The sequence below is a fragment of the Triticum urartu genome, chromosome 3A (genome assembly GCF_056163025.1).
Source record: "Triticum urartu cultivar PI428250 chromosome 3A, HENAU_Tu73, whole genome shotgun sequence".
Taxonomy (NCBI): Eukaryota; Viridiplantae; Streptophyta; class Magnoliopsida; order Poales; family Poaceae; genus Triticum; species Triticum urartu.
This window is the reverse complement of record NC_141875.1, coordinates 571,404,836-571,428,440: the sequence shown is the minus strand read 5'-3', so window position 1 is coordinate 571,428,440 and position 23,605 is coordinate 571,404,836. Positions and strand designations below refer to the sequence as shown.

The 23,605-nt window shown below is 47.4% G+C and overlaps 2 long non-coding RNA genes across 5 annotated transcripts; one reads left to right on the top strand and one right to left on the bottom strand.

The window, feature by feature from the left end:
- Positions 1-1,148: 1,148 nt before the first annotated feature.
- On the bottom strand, positions 1,149-5,068 carry LOC125545153 (uncharacterized). 4 transcript variants are annotated; one of them, XR_007299923.2, is made up of 7 exons: positions 4,617-5,068; positions 4,033-4,128; positions 3,816-3,942; positions 2,688-2,843; positions 2,408-2,502; positions 1,817-1,935; positions 1,149-1,465 (listed from the first exon to the last, which is right to left on the bottom strand). It is a non-coding gene; the product is annotated as an uncharacterized LOC125545153 (long non-coding RNA). The 4 variants fall into 4 exon arrangements; XR_007299924.2 differs by lacking the exon at positions 2,408-2,502 and having other exon boundaries at positions 4,617-5,062; XR_015598543.1 differs by having other exon boundaries at positions 1,149-1,935; positions 4,617-5,061.
- A 230-nt stretch (positions 5,069-5,298) lies between these two features.
- Positions 5,299-6,376, top strand: LOC125545154 (uncharacterized). The gene is made up of 2 exons (XR_007299925.2): positions 5,299-5,737; positions 6,127-6,376. It is a non-coding gene; the product is annotated as an uncharacterized LOC125545154 (long non-coding RNA).
- The last annotated feature ends 17,229 nt before the right edge of the window (positions 6,377-23,605 follow it).

Below are 23,605 nucleotides of genomic sequence, written 5' to 3'. Positions count from 1 at the left end.
AAAATGCTTTGTTAATAGAGGTGAATGCTTGAACTAGTGATATATAGTTTGAGTAGTTGATCTAAGTAAATTTGCCATGACTATGGTTATATGATTATCGGTCTTAATTTTTCCTATATATATGTTTAGATAAATTTTATTTGATTAATGCCAACTAAAGTGATGAGTATAAATAACAAGTAAGAAAGGAACAGAAATGTTGAAAGTTAAGTTTGTGCAAGTAGAACTTTGAATGAAGTTGATCTGTTGTTTCTAAGTGATATGTGATGCATGGTATATGGTTGCATAAGCATGGCATATATTGACTCAAGCATTTTATTTCAAGTTAAACCTGATGATAATTGAACTTGAATGTAAAGTTGGTCGGGTCATGGTGCCACTGAATCGGGCTGACAAGTTCAACCACATTTGCCTTTATGGGGAGGCCGTTAGACGTCCTGTTGTCATGCCTTTTGTCGGTACCTCCAACGAGGGAAGGTTATGGGCATGCGTTACCCTGGCCCGGTAAGCAGACATAACCTTGTGGACCTGTTGTTCTTATGGTATCGTGTCCCCGTTTGGGACTGTTTATTTGCCACGACGGTGGTAGTTTTGACTTTGCTAGGCTGGGTCGCCCAGGACTGAGCCCAGTGGGGAGTTGGTCGGTGTGGCCGTAAGAGTGTCATGGCAATGGGAGAGTTCTGTCGGAATGCCGTTGGTCCACCCGAATGGGAGTGCGAGTCCATGGGTTCTGTGGTGTGGGTAAAGTGCACTACCTCTGCAGAGTGTATTAATCTATCGATAGCCGTGCCCACGGATAACACTACAAGAAATCTGTTAATACATGACAGTCCTTAGCCGTCACAGATCAACCAAAAACTGTCGTGCGTGTCCATCCTTGACGGACTTGAGATCCGTCATGTATATCGCATCATAATTTGACATTGTAGCTATCATGATGGTTCTTGGCCATCGTGGAATTGCCTCAGGCCCGCCCAAGCCCAAACTAGGCCGTGACGGAACAGTCCGTCATGGACCAATGCCATGTGGCTACCTACGTGGACACTATTTTTCATCACAGAAACCGTCATGGATTTAGGATCAATTTAAATTTGGTCCCATCCATTACATTCAGCCCAATTTTGATCAAATATGCCTTTAGCACAATGTGTTCCGTAAATCATAATGCCAATTTTGGACGAGGAAAATATTTCCAAAGTACCATATGTTACACAAATCACTCAATATGCAACCATCTATAGGTATGTAGAACCTAGCAGTTTATAATATCCTCCATGAAATGATAATATACACCATATATTGACAAAATCACTCAATATGCAACCATCCATAGGATTAGGAACCGGTACAATCCAATTTACATTGACAAAACATATAACTACAAAGGTTGTCACTCGTGTTCTTGTTGTCAACCCTCCTGATGGCAACTATATGGCATGGCGGATTCTGATGGACAGCAACATACCTACCATATTCACAACAACATTAGACATTTGTAGATATGAGTATATAGGAGGAGAAATGCCTACAGATGAGAATAACAAAGTATCTAGTATAAAACAACAATAAATTGACTGACTAATACATGTGCATAGTACACAAATAAATAGGTTTAAACCTCTGTATTCTTACTGTAGGACTCCCACAACGTAACAATGTAATTTTCTTCTTAGATTTAGATTAAACTTATTTCTGGAATACATATTCACCGGTCTGCAGGAGACAACAAGGATAGAAAAAGAAATGCCTAGGGAGAAAACTCTAAATAGAACATGTTGACATATTAATATAGTAACAGAAATCATGTCTCCAAGACCTGGGGGGAAATCTAAACTGAATCAGATCTTCATAGAAGGCCACATAACATAGTGTCTGTACTTGTACCCTGCGGTTTGCCTCTACTTGGTACCCTGCAGGTTGTCTGTACTTGTTATCCTGCATTGTACAAGATACAGAAGAAATTTAGAGAAAAATAGGGTTAAAGATTCAGAGAGGAAGCGGTCACCAGAGAGAAGTGTGCCGAATGAAATTCAAATGACTAACAAACACACATCACAAAACTCAAGTACTACAGTAGCAGAAGTTGAGGCCATATAAACCCACTAACAAAATAATGCTCAGCATTTCTAAACAAAGGACAGTAGTATGATTTGTGTTTGTCCATACAGTAGGTTGTTGGTTTCAAAGGTCAAAGATAATGCTCAGCATTTCCTAATTGACATTTCAGATTAGATCTGGAAATTCTGTACATATATTTCGAAGGTAAAAGCTGAGTTTTTGCCAAGTTCATCTTCATATACCATTACTGTATATACACTGCCAGTCAGCAATGAGGATTGGTTTTAAATTTCTTAGATTTGAGAAGTAACCCCTATTTATTAAAATGCAGTTTCGGCGAACTACTCACTCTTGAAACAAGATTTGGAGCTATCATGTTTACATGAACGCCTGATCCAATCAAAAAGTAAACAGGCCAAAAGGCCTACTCACAATGTTACCTGCCTGATACAATCAAACATTCAGTTCTGGGTGCAATATAGAAAAAAACAATATTACAAAAAACTTGAAAAGCATGGAAGCATCATATATATTGTGTATCAAAAATTTAAAAGCTACAAGTAAATGTGACACTAGAGTAAGGAATCCTTCTTATTACGAACAGGAAGAGCAAAGAGGTTGTAACTTACTCTGTCTCCACTAGATGATCACTTATTTCCATTTATCCTCCATCAACAAGAGCTTAAGGAATGCGAAAACAAGGATCCGGTGCCTCTTCCATACTAACAGCATTACTGGGACCATGAGGAACATCATTCCCAGCATAACAATCACAACCACAGTGCCTGTTCATATAGCATGACATGCAAATAAGTATGGCATAATCTGCAGAATGCAGAGTGCATTATAAAGGTTGAGCTCCACTTGCTTTTAGAAGTTTACTAGTATGGCGTAATGCACATATATGCAATGCAACTTCCAGATTTACCATGAGATTTAGGAAATAAAAATTATTGGGATAGTAGATCCAGTAATAACTTTCAGACACAAATTATAAACATGAGGACATACAAATGCAACACATTCTCTGGTTACCTACCATTGCATATACACGATTGCCAACAGCTGCAGCACCTACCTTATCCCTCTCATTTCAACAAGAGAACAACTTTTCTCAAGCCTAAAACAACACCAAATCGAGCTAATCAAGCCCAAACAGCACCAACATCCTAACTAACCATGGACCAGGATCAGGTTCAGCTCAATGGCCAGGGTCGCAGTGCAAGTCGGCCACCGCCGGCGTGCGGCAGAGGAGGTCGCCACCGACAGCACAAACACACTCTTCACTGAACAAAAAAATGTACACTTGTCCAAGCACATGAACCGAATTTTATCTATCAACCAAGCTTAAATGATCTAGTCTATCTCATAGTTGGTTTTCAAGTAATGGTTCTTTTCTTCCAAGCAAACCAGAAAACTGATTGGTAGAGTACAGAGTGGGTGGTGTTTTCTCATATAAAAATGTACAGAGCAGTAGAGAATAATCAGGAATGGTAGAAAGTAATTGGTATGCAGAGTAAATGTTAGCAATCAGCATTTTGTCAAAATAGACGTGTAACTATAAAAATACCATTTGAGATTTTACATAGCATGCATCCACCGTGAACAAAACAAACAACTCTATCAAACTAGGAGGAACTAGGTGTTGCAGCAAGCAATAAATTAAATAAAAAATGGAAACAAGCGCACACACACTAAGACGATGCAAAAAGCACAACGAAGATATTTAAGGATCAACAATGATATACACACGACACCTGCATGGCCGATGCTTGCACGATTCTGCCATGACAGCACCAACAGCGAGCATGCTCACAAAGGCGTTGTTGGGGAGGGAACATCGTTCATAGGCCGTGCAGCTACTGTCATGTGTGAGGGAACATCCTTCAAGGATAGGAACATCAGGACAAAGAAGGGTGCATAGTTTGTAGTGCTAGCTAATTATTTGGTACTACAGAAGTAGTTTCAACTGACCTTTCTATATTGTATCCTTTGTTCTTCACAAGGCTCTATTTTATAAACACCTTTTATGTCATCAACAACACCCTCGACTTTAGCTATCTCCTCCACCTACAGAATAATAATTAGAACTTTAGTCAAACTATTCCATGGAGTAAACAAATAAATCTTCTGATTTAGTAGAAGTATCCACTATAGTTACTCCTGCATAGGATTCCCTCCACAATTTATTCCAGCTTTAAGCATCCCATCTTTTCAATTTCATATATACTCTACATCATACTTTCATCCATCTCAATGATGTATTTGTAAACTAAATCGACACACATAAACACAGCACGACCTCAGAAACTATGTAAGGACCCCACGTATATTTATTAGACGTACATGTTGATGAAGAAAGGATGTAAATATAAATCTCTACATTAAAAAATATCAGTCGCATCAACATTTATGGAAAACATGAAACATAATACATCATCTTGCTATCTTTCCGAAACAATTATTCCCAGCCACAAAAGTTATTTCACTGCAAAGCACTATCCTGACATCCTAAATGGATAATTTTTCAATTAATGGAGAGTGAAAGAGCTTATCACCTTCACAGCGAGTGGTCTGGCGAGGTCACCTGTGGCGATGTGGATAAGGCCGAGGAGTGCCAAAGAAAACAGTGGCCACCACCTCCTCTCCCAGCGCGAGATTTTGAAGAAGGGGGAGCGTCAGGGCATCCATCCTTGTCCTGGGCAGCGGGTAGGCTACAACTTCCATCTAGCCGTCCTAAACCACTTTCCTCATGACCATCGCGCCCATGACGACGAGTAGGGGGCTTCCCTTGACATAGATCTAGGAGAGCCGCTACGGCCGCCCCATCGCGGAACGGAGGAGGCTACACAGGGGGAGGGGGAGTCGGAGAGAGTGGGGGTGGTGGCGGAGCGAGAGAGGGTGGGAGACGGAGGTGGAGCAGGAGATGGTTGGCGCGGCGGCGCTGGAGATCGGCAGCCACGCGTGGAGGGAGGCTGGACATGGATCTGAATCGGGAGGTGAGAGGGAGAGGAGTCGGCGGCTCTGGGTGGAGGTGGATAGGGTTTTCGCGGTCGAGGGAGAGACGCGTGGCTGTGGCCAATAGGATCGTGGGCTGTGGAGTTAAATGAGTCGAAAAGATTTAACTCTGTGCGTCGACGACTTGAATGTTTTCCCCTCCGCGTGCTTCTGTTTTGGACTTTGCCGCGTAGATGACTTGAATGTTTTCTCCTTCGTGCGCTTTGCTTCAATCAGTTTCGTATTTTGGTGTCTTTGCCCTTAGCCCGATGAATCGTACTAGGCTTGATTCATGTTGGCCTCACGTGTCTGTATGCTACATAAGTATATTTCATCATTCATTTTGGTTCCATCTAATTTGATTAGGATCGTTGATTTTTTTTTGAAATTTTGCAAATTCAAATTACAATGTAACTCATATGACTCTGCCACATTAGCAGGAGCAATTCGTGTTGTTACAGAGGGTGTACGAAGGGGGAAGCTAGGCCTAGCTAGGCCCAGTTGGTCGATCGATGACGGTTTTCGTGACGGTACCTCCAAGTCCGTCATTAAGGGGCTACCCTTTTTGGGCCTAGGCACATCTCGCTGGTCGGTGACGGTTTCCATGACGGATTTACAGAACGTCACCAGGAATCCATCACAGATTAACAGGTTTCTTGTAGTGTAAGGGCCCAGTTCGTAAGTAAGTCACACCATGGATCAACTTTTAATAATAAATTTTGCACACTAAGTAATTTGCATTGCACTGGTTGAATTATGATGATGTTAGTGAGACTGACTGTTGTGGTATCACTTGTGATCCGAGATTGATTGTTGTTGGTTATGAGGTAAGGAGTTGAACCAAAGTGTGGTTCTGTTCGTGCTTCACCGTGAGCACTGTTCAGTTGCGAGGCAACCTGTTGGTAACAGAGTCCGAGTGACTCGATGCACAAGTATGGTTTCACTGCATGAGTAGCATGATGCTGTTTGCATTTAACTTGATTAAATGTCATGATATTGTTTGCCATTATGGTTATGTTTGCTGTGAGCTTGCAAGTACATTCAATGTACTGACCTGGCGTGTTATGCCAGATTTCAGGAAAGTCTAACTGGATCGGACTGCTGCCATGTCTAGACCGTGTCCACATCGGTGTCCCTATGCTATGGAGTCCTGCTACATCGTTGTTCCCCTGCCATGTAGATGTTGTGCTCGAGGCCCCCTTTATGTTCACTAAATAATGTACATATTGTTTAGCGGCACCGAGTGTGCCGCTTGGCCTTGCAACTTGATGTAATGTCACGCTATGCTTCCGCTAGTTTCAATAAAGCGGTGATTTATGTACCAAGATGTTGTGTGTTGCCAGAAGACATGATCTTAGGGTTGGCAATGCAAGGTAAATCGGTCGCTCTGAGCCGGGATGCCACATAGATAGACATCCGTCTAGTCATCTAAATGATCACGTGATCCATATCAACTAAACAATGTCCGATCATCACGTGACATGGATTAGCTTTCAATGGTGAACATCACTATGTTGATCATATCTACTATATGATTCATGCTCGACCTTTCGGTCTCAGTGTTCCGAGGCCATATCTGCATATGCTAGGCTCGTCAAGTTTAACCCGAGTATTCTGCGTGTGCAAAACTGGCTTGCACCCGTTGTATGTGAAGCTAGAGCTTATCACACCCGATCATCACGTGGTGTCTCGGCACGACGAACTGTAGCAACGGTTCATACTCAGGGAGAACACTTATACCTTGAAATTTAGTGAGAGATCATCTTATAATGCTACCGCTGTACTAAGCAAAATGAGATGCATAAAGGATAAACATCACATGCAATCAATATAAGTGATATGATATGGCAATCATCATCTTGTGCCTTTGATCTCCATCTCCAAAGCACCATCATGATCACCATCGTCACCGGCTTGACACCTTGATCCCCATCGTAGCATCGTTGTCATCTCGCCAACTATTCACTACTAGGAAAAACACTACCAGTAGCGTAGGTTTTTTGCATACCAGTAGCGTGGGTTCCCGCACTACTACTACGACGCTATAGCAAACTTTTAGCAATAGCGCATTTTTTACCCGACGCTACAGCTAAAAAAGTTAGTAGTAGTGTGGTGCCACCCACGCTACCACTATTTCAAACCTACGCTACTACTATCTAACTACTAGTAGCGCCCCCTTTACACCTACGCTACTACTATCCAACTACTAGTAGCACCACATCTTTTCCCCACGCTACAACTAACTAACCAAAAAATAAAAATAAAAGTCAGATGCAATATTCATGGATGGAAATCAAGACACGTCCAGTGCGAATAAACTAAGTTCACAGAACCATCTTAGCACTTGCAACATTCATGGATACAACATTGAACATCTCAACTCGAGATCTCAAGATCCCATTTAACATCAGATGCAAACCACTAGACCACTTCTCTAGATGCATCTACCAAGTTTTGGAGTTGAAACATCGGTGGATCCGAGTAGTCCCTCCCGGTGGACGGTGGCATCGAGGTCCTCCACCTCGGCGACCTCCGGCGTCGCAATGACCTGGGCGATAATTTTTGCGGCGCGATCGTCGGGCTTCACGATGAAGTCCGCCTCCAAGTGGTTGAAGAGCACGACGCCCACCAGGCCACGGTAGTCCACGTCGATCACCCCTGTGCCCACGTCGGAAAGTGAAAACTTGTTAGTTGGCATCCGCATCCGCATCCAATAGGGTATTTTATTTCTTTTTAGAACATGCACATGAATCAATAGTAATGCATAATAACAAGAAAAAATAACCATGAACCCTAAATAAAAAGATCATTCTTTGAGCCAGGTTGATAGTTTTGAGGCACAGGAAAGGATAATATTGGTAAAAGTCTTCATTAACAAGAAAAATGGACCGAGATTTCTCAAATGACATTTTTTTCACCAACAATGATTAATGACGAGGGACGTAAGATTTATCTGAGTAGCATCGTCATACCCTCTGATCCTTGCAAGAACTTAAAGGCCAAGATTCTTAGCTTTCTCCCCTCTGACTAGCACAAGTCCAGCAGCACCATCGATGTACATTGAATAATAAGAATAGCACTAGAGTTACACTCAAAGTAAATATTGCTTTGCATAATTTATATTAACCATGGAGAGAGCGTAAAAAATGAGCTACAAAATAATCTAGCTTCAATACACTCTTAAGATGATACATATACAACATAGTGTTGTTGCATACTGCATACAGAAGGTAGTTTGACCATGTAAAAATAAAGCTACAATGCTACACTAAGAAGTTTTGGAATCTTGGTAACACAGTAATTCTAGAAGAAGCAGATAGAAGCATGTATCCATCTAACATCCAAACTTATCAGGACATCAGGATGTTTTAATTCAAACAATAAATGAACAGGCAGCCTATATGTTTTTTCTACAGATAAAATCTCTTGTAGAAGCAATCCATCTATTTATTATGTTATCACTAAAATAGTAGGAAAAATGTGCATCTATGCTTAACTTACCGTCAGCTATACTTTTCTACAAACAAATAGATGGACATTCAACTATACTTTTCTACAAACAAAACCTCGTGTAGAGGCTCCGAAAAGGCAAGAGCAGACACATGAAAACTAGCAGAAGCAGATAAAATGTGCATCTACTAACATTCTTCTCATCAGAAGTTTTAGGAGTTCAAGGATGAATCACAGATGAACAAACGACATGCTTATCTGCAAAGAAGAAACACTAGTACTAGAGGTCCCCTGCAGACTACTTTCTTCTAGAGACCCATGATTTTCCAAAACAAAATGAAAACAGAGAGGATAAGTTATGTATTTAGTTTCATGTTCACAATGCCATCTATATTGAACTGGTTTTGGAATCTTGGTAAAACAATAATTCTAGAAGAAGTAGATAGAAATATGCATGAACCATCTAATATCCAAACATATATCAGGAGGACTTGATGATTCTTTAGTCCAAACAATAGATGACCAGCTCCCGATATGCTTTTCTGAGTCATGCTAAGTCTGAATCCCAGGAGACACCAGCAGCCCAGATAAGATTCCGCGTGAATCACTATGGTTCTAAAAGCTTGTGGCATCATGCACAATTGGAAATCACAGTCCTGAATCTAGAACACCGCAAGAAAACCGCTAGCAGTCCTGAATTGCTAGTCCAGGAAGCAAGTTACGAGGCCACAAAAAAGTTGAATCCTACGAGGCACACCAGCAGTCCAAAGCATATTACTCCATGAACCACTATTATTCTAAAATCTTGTAGCATCATGCATGATTGCCAATCACGGTGTAGACTATGCACTTGCTAGGTCGATTCTAAACTTTGTTGTACATATATTAATACTAAACCACTAGCAGCCCCTATTGAATCGTAAACAACTACACATACTGCCATTTGAAGATAAAAAAGGACCACTCTGTGTGCAACAATTACTACTACTATAGTGGTGATTAACAAGGACCAATGTCACTCTGTATGTCATATGTAATTCTGTGGAGAGGAAATGAATTCTCTCTCCCTCTATGTCGGTCATTCTTGTATATGGCACAAGCTTTTATTTTTTTTGATCAAACACTGCACAGGCTTTTTTTGATCGAACTGTAACGCCCTCGATGCGGCTATATCTCCCACGTGTCGAAGCACGACTTAGAGGCATAACCGCATTGAAAGCAATGTCGCAAGTGAGGTAATCTTCACACAACCCATGTAATACATAAAGGAAAGAGATACATAGTTGGCTTACAATCGCCACTTCACCCAAATAAATGAATAAAGCATTACATCATCCAAATACAATCAGGGTCCGACTACGGAACCAAAATAAAAGAAGAACCCCAAAAGCGACAAGGTCCCCGATCGACCCCAACTGGGCTCCACTACTAATCAACTAGAACGAAATGACACAGAGGACAAGATCTTCATCGAGCTCCTCCTGATCTGGGTTGCACCAACTGCGCAGACTCATCGGCACCTGCAAACTGGTTTTGGAAGTATCTGTGAGCCACGGGGACTCATCAATCTCGCACCCTCGCGATCAAGACTATTTAAGCTTATGGGTAAGGTAAAGGTATGAGGTGGAGCTGCAGCAAGCGACTAGCATATATGGTGGCTAACGTACGCAAATGAGAGCGAGAAGAGAAGGCAAAGCACGGTCGATAAAAGTATGATCAAGAAGTGATCCTAAACAACCTACGTCAAGCATAACTCCAACAACCGTGTTCACTTCCCGGACACCGCCGGAAAGATACCATCACGGTTACACACGCAGTTGATTCATTTTAATTAAGGTCGACTTCAGGTTTTCTACAACCGGACGTTAACAAATTCCCATCTGTCCATAACCACGGGCACGGCTTTCGAAAGTTCAATCCCTGCAGGGGTGTCTCAACTTAGCCCATCACAAGCTCTCATGGTCAACGAAGGAATAGACCTCCACCCGAGACTTTCCGATCAGACTCGGTATCCCGGTACAACAAGACATTTAGACAGGGTAAAACTAAACCAGCAACACCGCCCGAATGTGCCGACAAATCCCGATAGGAGCTGCACATATCTCTTTCTCAGGGCACACTCAGATGAGACATCCTACGAGTAAAACCAAACCTCAGGTTTCCCCGAGGTGGCCCCGCAGTCTTCTCGGTCGGACCAACACTCAAAGGAGCACTGGCCCGGGGGGGGTAGAATAAAGATGACCCTTGAGTCTGCAGAACCCAAGGGAAGGTGGTAGGTTGTTAGTGCAAATGGTAAAACCAAGGTTGGGCATTGCTGGAGGAGCTTTACTTAAGGCGAACTATCAAGGGGTTCCCATTATAGCCCAACCGCGTAAGGAACGCAAAATCCGGGAACATAACACCGATATGACGGAAACTAGGGCGGCAAGCGTGGAACAAAACACCAGGCATAAGGCCGAGCCTTCCACCCTTTACCAAGTATATAGATGCATTAATTAAATAAGATATATAGTGATATCCCAACAAGTAAACAATGTTCCAACAAGGAACGATCTCCATGTTCCAACAAGGAACAAACTTCAATCTTCACCTGCAACTAGCAACGCTATAAGAGGGGATGAGCAAAGCGGTAACATAGCCAAACAACGGTTTGCTAGGACAAGGTGGGTTAGAGGCTTGGTTCAACAATATGAGAGGCATGATAAGCAAGTGGTAGGTATCGCGGCATAGGCATAGCAAAAGAGCGAGCAAACTAGCATAGCAAAGATAGTAGTGATTTCGAGGGTATGACCATCTTGCCTGAGATCCCGCAAGGAAGAAGAACAAGTCCATGAAGAAGACAAACGGACGTAGTCGAATGGGTCCTCACAAACACGACGTTATCGAAACCAACCCGAAGAAGCAACACCGGAAAGAAGAAAACAACATAGTAAACAACCACCACATAAGCATGGCACGATGCACAATCGAGTATGATGCATGTCCGGTTTAATGGGGCATGGCATGGCAAAGTGCACAAACAATCCTACAAATTAAGTGGAGCTCAATATGCATCGGGATGCATATTGACAAAACACCACATCAATTATTTAGTTCTCTCTCGTTTATGTACCCCAACAAAATTAAATGTTGATTAACATGGCAAGAGGTGAAGCATGACGAAACTACCTACTCTAGGCAAGTTTAAATGAGGCCGGAACAACAACCAACAAGTCCAGAAACTCCTCATGTGCATATTTTAAGGTTTGGTACTGTTCTGCCCTAAACACAATTTTAGAGTTGTTAAACATGCAAGATTAAAGCACCGTGTTAAACTAGGCAAAATTCTACCCCATTTACATATAAAGTTTATTAAAATCGGAGTTACGGTTATTTAGTTATGAATTAAATCATTTTAACATGGCATAGGAGCAAATTTAAACAAACATCATTTTAGACATTTTAAACATAGATGAAAGTTGGATATTATTAATCTACACAAAATTCTGAGCAAGTTTCATATATAAAACATTTTAATCCGATGCAGGGTTAGTGAGTTATTAAATGCATGAACTAGCAGGACTAATCTGCAAAACTGGCAATCTCTGGATAAATGGGCAAAAACGTTCCGCAGAAAAAAAACATGAATCGGGCCGAATCTGGCTGGCCCGATAGGTAAAAAAACAAGAGGGGGCGCTGGGGTGTGGGCTCACCCATGGGCTTGGCTCGGAGAGGAGGAAGTGAGGCAGGCCGGCGAGGAGGTGGGCCACCGGAGCTGGGCTGGGCCCACACGACGAAGGAGGCAGCCTGAGCGGGTGTTCGTCCTCCTCCTGCTCGAGCAGGGGAGGCGGCCATGGCAGGACGGCGCCGGCACCAGTCGGAAGGGAGGCGAGGAGAAGACCAGAGCAAGGCAGGAACGGGCAGATCCGGCCGGGAACCGGTGGATCCGGCCATCGGCGGCGGGCGGGCGGGGTACTAGGCGACCCGAGGCTCCATGGCGGTGGTAGCCCTGCGAAGGAGAGAGACGGCATGAGAGAGAGCACGGGGAGGAAGGGAAGAAGGCCAGGCGGTGAGGGGCTCGCCTGAGAGATCATCGGCGGCGGCATAGCGGGCCCCGGCGACGAGCTGCAGCCTCGAGGTGCTCCTCCCCTCGAGCGGAAACTGGAACGGGCGCGGTGGCGGGGATCCGGGCCTGCGTGGGCCGGCCGTGGGCTCACGGTCCCGTGCGGCTGCGGGGAAGCTGGCGAGGTGGAGCAGGACACGTGGCGTGATGCCACTGGCTTGGAGCGGCGGCTCTGCTGAGGTGGCGGCGCGCGATTGGCTGGGGTGAGGTGGAGGCTGGACGCGTCCGGCGGGCGCGGACATGTCCGGCGGCGGAGTGGGAAGAAGCTAGGGTTTGGACTGCGCGAAAAAATCGGGGAGAGCCACATATTTATAGGTAGAGGGAGCTAGGAGAGTCCAAATGAGGTGCGGTTTTCGGCCACGCGATCGTGATCGAACGCTCTAAATGATGGAGCAGAGTTAGGTGGGTTTTGGGCCAAATTGGAGGGGTGTTGGGCTGCAACACACACGAGGCCTTTTCGGTCCCTTGGTTAACCGTTGGAGTATCAAACGAAGTCCAAATGGTACGAAACTTGACAGGCGGTTTACCGGTAGTAAACCAAGGCCGCTTGGCAAGTCTCGGTCCAATCCGGAAATGTTTAATCCCCACACACAAAAGAAAGGTAGAAATGACCACCGGAGGAGAACGGAACGCCGGAATGCAAAACGGACAACGGGGAAAAAGCTCGGATGCAAGTTTTGAAAACATGATGATGCAATGCACATGATGACATGATGAAATGCAACACGCAAGCAAATGACATGGCAACGACAGCGAATAACTGGAGGACACCTGGCACAACGGTCTCGGGGCGTTACATGAACACAGGCTTTTATTTCAAGTGGTGGAGCAGGATCATGAATATAAAGCTTTTATTCTCGAGTGGTGGTGGAATGCAATGGAACGGAAACAAGTTCAGGCAACACAACACATAGGGCACTCAAGACACAAATTGTGCAGGCAGGGACAAAAATATCACTACTTGAATGTGAATGAAAGAAAGAAAGAAAAAAATCACTACGCCTGAAGAGTTTGTTTCTTCAGCAGGCAGGATGGGTATACATGTGTGCCTTTGAGTGCATGATGCATGGGTTTCTATATTGTATAGACATATATCACTAGCTAGTGAGGACAAGAACAAAAGGCTCCCTCACTTTTTTCCTGCTCGTGCACTGAAGCTTCTTCTTAGTAGTAGTATTTTATTTCTCTATCAGAAGAGGAAAACAAGTTTCTTTCTTCAGTGAGATCATCTAGTACTAGTACGGAGTGAGTACTTGTTTTTTGTTCATCTATCCATGCATTGATCTCGTCCAGTGATCTTGTGGCTGGCTGGCTAGATTTACGGTGTGTCTTCCCTGGGGGCGTGTTCATGTGGGACTTATTCGCATGGATCAATGAAAAAAATAGGACACAATGGCCTAGGGTCTTGCTCCAGGACACATGCCTGGCCTGGTACACAAGCTTGAGCAGTTCCAGGGAGGGCAGAGCACTCAAGAAATCAGCTCAGCCTGGAACTGCAAGATGGACACGATGTGGATGGATGCACTTAGGAAATTGTGCAACGGTAGACAGCTGCATTGGATTCAGTTCAGGACACGATGCTACTCAATTTCCTTCCTCCTCAGAACACCTGCGCCCATGACAGGAAAAAAATGTTCATAATCCTCCACTTCACATAAAGAAGGAGCACTAACAGGCAGGTGTGGAGAACCGGGCCCGTGCCTTGCACTAGGCGGCGGCAAAGGCGGAGGCCGCCGGCGCGGAGTGGGCGGAGGCCACCCACGGGGGGCGAGATCTCCAGCGCGCGGAGCAGCAGGAGGAGGGGGCGAGGGTGATATGGGCAAAGGTGCAGGCCTTGAGGCACAGATCTGACGGAGGGAGGGAGGGAGGGGCGGAGCTTGAGGAGCTTGGGGGCGTGTTGCGCGCGGCCGGAGCTCGCCGGTACCGGCCGGCGTGGGTGGTGGCGGCGGCGAGGAGAGTGGGGTAGAGGAGGTCAACCGAGGGGGTGGGGCTGAGGGTCACGAGAGAGAGAAAGAGTTTTTTTACGGATTCGTGATAGAGAGGGTGGGGGAGGGGGGCGTGCGTGGGGTGTGGTGGTGGGCACACTCGGTAGTAGCGTGGGGTATCTCACCTCGCTATTGCTATTCGCTTAGTAGTAGCGTTGGTTTTACCACCCTCGCTACTGCTATGTCCGGTCCGCAGGAGATATTTACTAATAGCGCGTTTTTTGCCATGCGCTACTAGTAAATATTTACTAGTAGCAAGGGGTCAATGTGGCGCGCTACTACTAATTAGCAGTAGCGTGGGTCAATATAACATGCTACTAGTAAGCTCTATCTATAAGCTATTTCCTAGTAGTGAGTGCTTCTATGACTATCGCTTAGTGAAAAAGTAAAACAATTACATGGCGATTGCATTTCATATAATAAAGCGACAACCATATGGCTCCTGCTAGTTGCCGATAACTGTTACAAAACATGATCATCTCATACAACAATTTATATCATCATGTCTTGACCATATCACATCACAACATTCCCTGCAAAAACAAGTTAGATGTCCTCTACTTTGTTGTTGCAAGTTTTATGTGGCTGCTACGGGCTTCTAGCAAGAACCGTTCTCACCTACGCATCAAAACCACAACGATTTTTCGTCAAGTGTGCTATTTTAACCTTCAACAAGGACCAGGCGTAGTCAAACTCGATTCAACTAAACTTGGAGAAATAGGCACCCACCAGCCACATGTGTGCAAAGCACGTCGATAGAACCAGTCTCACGAACGCGGTCATGCAATGTCGGTCCTGCCCGCTTCATCCAACAATACTGCCGAATCAAAGTAAGACATTGCTGGTAAGCAATATGACTATTATCGCCCATGACACTTTGTGTTGTCACTACAAAAAAAAGACACATCCGTGACATTTTGGGCCGAACGAATTTTTTTTCTATCATACATATGACACTTCTATGACGATAATTGTGACAAAACCCGGTATCATCATAGATGTGGTGGGCTCCTACTTCTATGACAAAAAATCATGATAGAAAATGGGCTTTTCGCCCTGGGCGGGCTGGAGAGGCAGCTGCATGACATTCTTTGGGCCATCCATGACGGAAAAAACCATGGTAGAAGCGAGGGCGAGGAAAATTTCGGGGAGTTCCCGATTACGGTGGGAGGTCGGGGGCCGACCGATGCGCGCTTCTCTCATACACGTACGCGCGTGTGTGCGAGGCGTTGGCTCTAACTGAACCCGAGCGAGGCGTTGGGCTCTAACTGAACCCGAACGATTGCACTGCTGGATACGCGTTACTGAACCCGAGCGATCGATCGATGGCTGTTAACTGAACCCGATCGAGCGATTCCTTCGCTACTGCTGCTAACTGAAGCCGATTGATGCTGCCTCTGGATGAACAGTGAGCATTGTGGGGGGGTTTGGCTGAACAGTTCCCGGTGGGGGTGGATGAACAGGACCCCGTGGTTTTGCCTCTGGACGAACAGGACCCCGATCAATTGAGCCGATTGGGGCTAGATGAACAGGACCCCGTGGAGGGCTGGATGAACCGGACCACCCCGTGGAGGGCTGGATGAACAGTAGACGGTGGAGGGCAGGATGAACAGTAACCCATGGAGGGGTGGTTGAACAGGAGCCCATGGAGAGGACTGGTTGAACAGTAGCCGGTGGAGTAGCGCGCGGTGGAGGCTGGATGAACAGGAGCCTGTGGATGAACAGTCGCAAGTGGAGGCTGGAGGAGGTCGACGGTGGATGAACAGTAGCTCGTGGGGGCTAGAGGGGGTCGACGGTGTAGATGAACAGTATCCCGTGGAGTCCCGTTTAGCGGTACGCCACACCCCTCCCGATGAACAGGACCCCCGTTACGACCGTAGCACTCCAATACAAGTCTGTTTCCTCCGTTTTGCGGTATGCCACACCCCTCCCGATGAACAGGACCCCCGTTTCGACCGTAGGAGGTCCGTTTCCTCCATTGTGCGGTACGCCAGGCCTTGTTTCCATCGCCTTTTCCATCCAAGCCCTCCCGATGAACACGACCACGCATTCCGTTCCTACCCAGCCGGTTAGCTCTTATGCATTCCGTTGCCTCCCGATGAACAAGACGCATTCCGTTGCCTCCCCATGAACACGACGCATTCTGTTGCCTCCCCATGAACACAATGCATTCCGTTGCCTCCCCGTGAACACGATGACGACGCTGCTTCTCCGTTCTGACCCAGCCATGTACACGGGCCCTGGCCGTACCTATGCATGAGTAGGCGTTCGATACCCCGCCCGTATGTACACATACGTGGTCGTATTTTCTTTCTTGCACCCTGGCCGATGTATGTACGTGTACATGCTACGTGCGCGCCTCTACTATGACACGTGTGCGCCTCTACATCGACCAGTATGTACGTACACGTTCGCGACCAGAATGACAACGCTACGTATGCTTCGACCAGGTGGGTCCCGACTGTCAGGCACTTCCTTGCCTGCGAAGATGTAGCTGGTGGGTCCCAGCAGTCAGGGGGCGAATCATTTTTTTTTGCCCGGACGCACTTCCTTGCGTGCGAAGATGTAGCTAGTGGGTCCCAGCAGTCAGGGGGAAACGTTTTTTTTGCGAAATACAGTGGCCCGTCCGGTGGGTCCCAGCTGTCAGGTGGAGGAATCATTATTGTCCGCATAATAAGGAGGCACTTCCTTGCTCCGGCCGTGGACCCAGCTGTCAGCCTCTCCACGTACAGTCCACGTCCGATGGAAGTCGTTCCTTGACCACGTTGACCACGCCGCGCCGAGAGCACCAGGGTAGTGGACGACGGTGAGGCCTAGGGAGGGGACGACACGGAGGCAGGGAATACTCAGTAGTTGTTTCCCACGCGGAGGGGAGTACGACTGTACAAGGGTTTACTGCTTCGTCTGCCGTCGCTGGAGAATAACAACAGGTGTTGGTGAGTAGAGGGATGGCTAGGCCAGCGATGGGAGTACGGTCGGGCGGTGAGGCCTGCGCGGCAGCACAACCGGTCGTAGGGAGGAGGGAGTAGGCAGTCCCGCCAGCGCTTGTTTGAGCGGCTGGAGCAGGAAGAGCAGAGATTGAAGAAGCACGACGGCCGTTGGATGGACATCCAACAGTCAGTGCTTGTGCGTCAACCTTTTTTTAGGAAAGCCTCAAATCTATGGAAAAAAACATAGAGCCCATCTGCCATTATTTCTAATAATTTACAACCCATTTGCTAATTCTGAAGGTTTTTTTGGTGCCCATATTCTTTTTGTTAGCATTACAGCCCATATTGTGGCAACGGTTAAAAAATTATACGAAATTTTGCATATTTCGGTGCGGTCCGAACTGTTTTTAATTCCGATATTTCGACTCGCATTCAAACTAATTTTAAAAATAAATGTATATCAATATAAAATCCAACAAATTCTCCACGCATAAAAATTAATGTAATTTAAAATATTGAAATGAAAAAATAATATTTGAAACTAATTGCCGGTTTGATGTGTTTTAAAAATGTACAACCCATTTCTCATTACTGATGGGCCATTTTCTCGGCCAGCCGAATGAAAGCTCTCCTCATCTTGAAAGAATTGCAGCCCAACAGGCCTGACAAAGAAACTTACTTGGCAAATCACAAAAAACTGGGCTATGGCCGTCGACCCAGCTATCAGCCTCTCCACGTACAGCACTCTTCCGATGGAAGTCATTCCTTGACCATGTTGACCACGCCGTGCGGAGAGCACCACGGCGGTGGACGACGGCAAGGCCTAGGAAGGGGACGACGCGGCAGTGGAAGCCCCCGCGGAGAGGACTACGAGGGTTCACTGGTTCGGCTGCGGTGTGAGGCTGCCGTCGCCGCAGGGCCTGGCCAGTGGTGGGAATAGTAGGGGGCGGTGAGGCCTCTGCAGCAGCACAGCTGGCCACGGGAGGCAGGAGCATGCGGCACGACCGGCGCTGCTTTGGGTGGCTGGAGCCAGAAGACCAGAGGTTGAAGAAGCACTATGGCCGTTGGATGGACATCGTACGGTCACTGGAGCTAGAATCATTCATATTGACTAAGTTGACAAAGCCCTTCATCCCCGTCAACTTAGTAGGCCCACAAGTCAGCCTCCCAGCAAGGTGGGTCCCAGCTAGGCGGGGGAGTATTCATTTTTTTGTGCGTGATAAGGAGGCACTTCCGGTGGGTCCCAGCTGACAGCGGGGGGGACATTTTTTTCGCGAAATACGGTGGCCTGTCAGGGGGAAACGATTTTTTTCACAAAATACTGGTGGCCCCTCTGGTGGGTCCCCGCTGTCAGGTGGAGGAATAATTATTTTGCAGATAATAAGGAGGCACTTCCTTGCTGCGCCCCTGGACCCAGCTGTCAGCCTCTCCACGTACAGTCCACGTCCGATGGAAGCCGTTCCTTGACCACATTGACCATGCCGCGCCGAGAGCACCAGGGCAGTGGACGATGGCGAGGCCTAGGAAGGGGACGAAGCGGAGCCGGGGAAGACGCGGCAGTGGATGCCCACGCGTAGAGGAGTACGAGGGTTCACTGGTTCGCTGCGGTGTGAGGCTGCCATCGCCGCAAAATAACAGGGGGTGTGGGTGAGTAGAGGGATGGCCTGGCCAGCGGTGGGAGTAGTAGGGGCGGTGAGGCCTCTGTCGCATCGCAGCCGGCCACAGGAGGCAGGAGCACGAGGCACGACCGGTGCTGGTTTGGGCGGCTGGAGCAAGAAGACCAGAGGTTGAAGAAGCACTACGGCCGTTGGATGGACATCGTACGGTCACTAGAGCTAGAATCGTGCATATTGACTAATTTGACAAAGCCCTCCGTCCCCGTCAACTTAGTAGGCCCACAAGTCAGCCTGCCACTAAGGTGGTACCAGCTAGCAGGGGTATTCATTTTTTTGTGCGTAATAAGGAGGCACTTCCGGTGGGTCCGAGCTGACAGCAGGGAAACGTTTTTTTCGCGAAATACGGTGGCCCGTCGGGTGGGTCCCAGTAGTTAGGGGCAAACGTTTATTTCGTGATATACTAGTGGGCGTCCGGTGGGTCCCTGTTGTGAGGTGGAGGAATAATTATTTTCCGCGTAATAAGGAGGCACTTCCTTGCGGCTGCCGTGGACCCAGCTGTCAGCCTCTCCACGTAGAGTATTCTTCCGATGGAATTCGGTCGTTGACCACATTGACCACGCCGCGCCGATAGCACCACGGCGGTGGACTACGGTGAGGCCTAGGAAGGGGATGACGCGGAGCCGGGGAAGACGCCGTAGTGGATGCCCATGCGGAGAGGAGTATGAGGGTTCACTGGTTCGGCTGCGCTGCCGTCGCCGCAGAATAACAGGGGGTGTGGGTGAGTGGAGTGGAGGGATGGCCTGTCCAGCGGTGGGAGTAGTATGGGGGCGGTGAGGCCTCCGCGGCAGCACAGCTGGCCACGGGAGGCAGGAGCAGGCGGCACGACCGGCGCTGCTTTGGGCGGCTGGAGCAAGAAGACCAGAAGTTGAAGAAGCACTACGGCCGTTGGATGGACATCGTACGGTCAGTGAGCAAGAATCGTGCATATTGACTAAGTTGACAACGCCCTTCGTCCCCGTCAACTTAGTAGGCCCACTATACTGGGTCCCAGGTAGCAGGGGGAGTATTCATTTTTTTGTGCGAAATAATGTAACGCCCCGAGACCGATGCGCCAGGTGTCTTCCAGTTATTCGATGTTGTTTCCATGTCATTTGCTTGCGTGTTGCATCTTATCATGTCATCATGTGCATTGCATCATCATGTTTTCAAAACTTGCATTCGTCCGGGTTCTCCCAGTTCTCCCCGTTGTCCGTTCTGAGCCCAGACACACTTGCACGCGCCTGCGGCATGTCCGAAATATTATTTTATAAGTGGTCAGAAAATGTTCTCAGAATGAGATGAGAGTTGGCGTGTGGTCTTGTTATAGTGTAGATAGACCGCCTGTCAAATTTCATCGCATTCGGAGTTCATTTGATGCCCCAACGGATAACTATAGCGACATTATAGTCGGTCAAACATCGGACGTATTCGGTCTCCGGAAACAGTCGCCGGGCCTCTATCTCTCTTCTCTCCTCTCTGCCCGAGGCCTTCTGCACAACCCACACGCTCCAATCTACCCCTCCTCGTGTCCAGAGCCGTCGGATCGCGATCGGAGGCTCCGAAAACCCCTCCTAACCCCTATCCCTAGCATCTGTCTATATATAGCCCTACCCCTGCCAAAATTGGCCTAAACCTCCTCCCCCGGCAGCCGCCGTCGTCTCCTACCTCGCTTGCAGCGCCCAACCAGCACCCCGCCGCCACTTGTCGCCGCCAGAGCCACCCGCCGCCGCCGCCACGTCAGTCGCGCCGCCCCTGCACCCACTCCCACATCGCCGCGTGTCCTCCCCTGCGCCCCACTTCGCCGCGGCCCTCAGAGCCCATGGGAGGCCCGCTCCGGGCCGCCCGGGCCCGAATCGCCCTGCCGCGGTGCGCCCAAGCACGCTCGCTCGCCCGCTCGTATGCCTCCTCCCGCTGGAGCCCCGCGCCGCCTCGCGCTTCGCCTCCTTCTACCGGCCACCGGAGTGCTGCCGCCGGCGACCTCCACCTGAGGCCAGAGCTGCGCCGTCCCTCTCTCCTCTCTCTTTCTTCTCCTCCCAACGCTCGCCTCTCGTTCTCTCTCTCGCAGGTGAGGCTATCGCTGCCAGATCCGGCCAACCTTGCATCGCCGGGCGCCACCGGCGTCGGGAATGGGTCCCCTGGGTCCAGATACGCCCGAATCTGATGCCGCCGTTCAACCCCAGCTCCTCCCCACGTCATTTCGCCGGAGTCTCGAAGCCGCCGCCGCTCGTCCTTGTCGGGAGGAGGACAACGGCGTCCGCATTGCTGACCTCATCCACGCAGGTGGGCCGACCTCCTCTCCAACTGCGGCCCAGCACCGCTTCCAGTCGGGCCAGATCCGCGCCGCCCCTTCCTGCCTACCTCTTCATCGAATCGGGCCTCAGCCCATGGTGAGCGCCCCAGCAGCCTGCAGATTCGGCCCGTGATGTTTTTTTTAGTTCAGGAGGTTTTTCCTAATATTCCAGAGAAGACCTGTTTTGCAGAAAAGTCCCTAGAGTTCATGCATTTAATAACTCATGAACCGTGCATCGGATTAAAATTATTTATATATGAAACTTGCTTAGAATTGCATCTAGTTTCATAATATGTCATTTTCATCCATGTTTATAATGTTTAAAATGCTTTTTGGATAAATTTGCTCCTATGCCATGCTAAAATGGTTTAATTCATAACTAAATAACCGTAACTCGGAATTTAATAATCTTTATATGTAAATGGGGTAGAAAAATGCCTATTTTAACTTGGTTCACTAACTTTGCATGTTTAATAACTCCAAAATTATGATTAGGGCAGAACAGTACCAAACCTTAAAATATGCATATGAGGATTTACCGGAATTGTTGTTCGTTGCTTCCGGCCTCATTTAAACTTGACTAGATAGGTAGTTTTACTTTGCTTCCCCCTCTTGCCATGTTTAACAACATTTAATATTGTTGGGTACATAAACAAGATCGAACTAAATAACTTGTTGTGGTGTTTCGTCAATATGCAACTCGTTGCATATTGAGCTCCACTTAACTTGTAGTATTGTTTGTTGCACTTTGCCATGCCATGCCTCATTAAACCGGACATGCATCATAATTGTTTGTGCATCATGCCATGCTTATGTGGTGGTTGTTTACTATGTTGTTTGCTTCTTTCCGGTGTGCTTCTTCGGGTTGTATCCGGTAACGTCATGTTGTGAGGATTCGTTCGACAACATCCGTTTGTCTTCTTCATGGACTCGTTCTTCTTCCTTGCGGGATTTCAGGCAAGATGACCATACCCTCGAAATCACTTCTATCTTTGCTTGCTAGTTGCTCGCTCTTTTGCTATGCCTATGCTGCGATACCTACCACTTGCTTATCATGCCTCCCATATTGTTGAACCAAGCCTCTAACCCACCTTGTCCTAGCAAACCGTTGATTGGCTATGTTACCACTTTGCTCAGCCCCTCTTATAGCATTGTTAGTTGCAGGTGAAGATTGAAGTTCGTTCCTTGTTGGAGCATGGAGATGTTGTTCCTTGTTGGAACATGTTTACCTGTTGGGATATCACAATATATCTTATTTAATTAATGCATCTATATACTTGGTAAAGGGTGGAAGGCTCGGCCTTATGCCTGGTGTTCTGTTCCACTCTTGCCGCCCTAGTTTCCGTCATATCGGTGTTATGTTCCCGGAGTTTGCGTTCCTTACGCGGTTGGGTTATAATGGGAACCCCTTGACAGTTCGCCTTGAATAAAACTCCTCCAGCAAGGCCCAACCTTGGTTTTACCATTCGCCTCCTAGCCTTTTTTCCCTTGGGTTAGGCCAGCCCAAGGGTCATCTTTATTTTAACCCCCCGGGCCAGTGCTTGTTTAAGTGTTGGTCCGAAACAGAGCCACTTGCGGCGCCACCTCGGGGAAACTTGAGGGCTGGTTTTAGCTGTACGTAGTGTTCATTCGGTGTTGCCCTGAGAACGAGATATGTGCATCTCCCATCAGGATGTCGGCGCATCGGGCGGTCTTGCTGGACTTGTTTTACCATTGTCGAGGATATCTTGAAGAACCGGGATACCGAGTCTGATCGGAATGTCTCGGGAGGAGGTCTATTCCTTCATTGACCGTGAGAGCTTGTCATGGGCTAAGTTGGGACACCCCTGCAGGGATTTGAACTTTCAAAAGCCGTGCCCGCGGTTATGGGCAGATGGGAATTTGTTAATGTCTGGTTGTAGAAAACCTGAAGTTGACCTTAATTAAAATGCATCAACCGCGTGTGTAACCATGATGGTCTCTTTCCGGCGGAGTCCGGGAAGTGAACACGGTGTTGGAGTTATGCTTGACGTAGGTTGTTTTAGGATCACTTCTTGATCAGACTTTCACGACCGTGCTTTGCCTTCTCTTCTCGCTCTTATTTGCATATGTTAGCCACCATATATGCTAGTCGCTTGCTGCTGCTCCACCTCATACCT